Source organism: Cervus canadensis, chromosome 14, assembly GCF_019320065.1.
Source record: "Cervus canadensis isolate Bull #8, Minnesota chromosome 14, ASM1932006v1, whole genome shotgun sequence".
Classification (NCBI taxonomy): domain Eukaryota; kingdom Metazoa; phylum Chordata; class Mammalia; order Artiodactyla; family Cervidae; genus Cervus; species Cervus canadensis.
In genome coordinates this window covers 61365782-61368357 of record NC_057399.1, presented here as the reverse complement: position 1 = coordinate 61368357, position 2576 = coordinate 61365782, and positions in this window count along the sequence as shown.

The following is a 2576-nucleotide window of genomic DNA, read 5'->3' as shown; positions in this document are numbered from 1 at the left end:
TAAAGTTGCAGGATATAAAATTAACACACAGAAATCTCTTGCATTCCTATAGACTAACAATGAAAAAACAGAAAGAGAAATTAAGGAAACAATACCATTCACCATTGCAACAAAAAGAATAAAATACTTAGGAGTATATCTACCTAAAGAAACAAAAGACCTATACATATAAAACTATAAAACACTGATGAAAGAAATCAAAGAGGACACAAACAGATGGAGAAACATACCGTGTTCATGGATTGGAAGAATCAATATTGTCAAATGGCTATTCTACCCAAAGCAATCTATAGATTCAATGCAATCCCTATCAAGCTACCAACGGTATTTTTCACAGAACTAGCCCAAAGAATTTCACAATTTGTATGGAAATACAAAAAACCTCGAATAGCCCAAGTAATCTTGAGAAAGAAGAATGAAACTGGAGGAATCAACCTGCCTGACTTCAGACTCTACTACAAAGCCACAGTCATCAAGACAGTATGGTACTGGCACAAAGACAGAAATATATATCAATGGAACAGAATAGAAAGCCCAGAGATAAATCCACGAACCTATGGACACTTATCTTTGACAAAGGAGGCAAGGATATACAATGGAAAAAAGACAACCTCTTTAACAAGTGGTGCTGGGAAAACTGGTCAACCACTTGTAAAAGAATGAAACTAGAACACTTTCTAACACCGTACACAAAAATAAACTCAAAAATGGATTAAAGATCTAAATGTAGACGAGAAACTATACCTAGAGGAGACATATTTGCAAACTCTCCCGACATAAAATCACAGCAAGATCCTCTATGACCCCAAACCTCCCCAGACATATTGGAAATAAAAGCAAAACTAAAAACAAATGGGATCTAATGAAACTTAAAAAGCTTTTGCACTACAAAGGAAACTATAAGTAAGGTGAAAAGACAGCCGTCAGATTGGGAGAAAATAATAGCAAATGAAGAAACAGACAAAGGATTAATCTCAAAAATATACAAGCAACTCCTGCAGCTCATTTCCAGAAAAATAAATGACCCAATCAAAAAATGGGCCAAAGAACTAAACAGACATTTCTCCAAAGAAGACATACAGATGGCTAACAAACACATGAAAAGATGCTCAACATCACTCATTATCAGAGAAATGCAAATCCAAACCACAATGAGGTACCATTACACGGCAGTCAGGATGGCTGCTATCCAAAAGTCTACAAGCAATAAATGCTGGAGAGGGTGTGGAGAAAAGGGAACCCTCTTACACTGTTGGTGGGAATGCAAACTAGTACAGCCACTATGGAAACAGTGTGGAGATTCCTTAAAAAACTGGAAATAGAACTGCCATATGACCCAGCAATACCACTTCTGGGCATACACACTGAGGAAACCAGATCTGAAAGAGACACGTGCACCCCAATGTTCATCGCAGCACTGTTTATAAAAGCCAGGACATGGAAGCAACCTAGATGCCCATCAGCAGATGAATGGATAAGGAAGCTGTGGTACATATACACCATGGAATATTACTCAGCCATTAAAAAGAATTCATTTGAACCAGTCCTAATGAGATGGATGAAGCTGGAGCCCATTATACAGAGTGAAGTAGCCAGAAAGATAAAGAACATTACAGCATACTACACATATATATGGAATTTAGAAAAGATGGTAAGAATAAACCCTATATGCCCCAAACAGAAAAAGAGACACAGAAATAAGAACAGACTTTTGAACTCTGGGAAAAGGTGAGGGTGGGATGTTTCGAAAGAACAGCATGTATATTATCTACGGTGGAATACAGAATCACGCTCCCAGGTGGGATGCATGAGACAAGTGCTCGGGGCTGGTGCTAACTGGGAAGACCCACGAGGAATCGGGTGGAGAGGGAGGTGGAGGGGGGATTGGGATGGGGAATACGTGTAACTCTATGGCTGATTCATATCAATGTATGACAAAACCCACTGAAATGTTGTGAAGTAATTAGCCTCCAACTAAAAAAAAAAAAAAATGCTTCCTGTAAAGTAATTAGCCTCCAACTAATAAAAATAAACAGAGGGATCGGGTAGAGAGGGAGGTGGGGGGGGGGATCGGGATGGGGAATACATGTAAATCCATGGCTGATTCATGTCAATGTATGACAAAAACCACTACAATATTGTAAAGTAATTAGCCTCCAACTAATAAAAATAAATGAAAAAAAAAAATAAAACCTTAAAAAAAAAAAAATGGAAAAAAAATGCCTCCCCAGTGACATGAAACTGCCGTCTGACCGAGTGTCCGGGTCGTGTGACCTATCCAAGGTGACCTTAAATTTAGCGAACAGCCTCCATGTCTGGCTTGAGGAATAGCATGGAGCCTGGAAGACCATGCTGAGCCGGGTGGAAATCCCAGGTGTCACATGGAAACCAGCAGAGGAGGAGAAGGGTGCACAGATGAGGCCCTTGCCAACCCCTCTCGGGCCTTGAGGAATGTCTTCATACCAAACCACGACCCTTCAGGAGGCATTACTGCAGGTCTGGTGAGCAGATTTACTTAGCACTGCTGATGCCAATGCTTAGTTCTCAGGCTAGTTTACCCTCCATCACAGGGATAC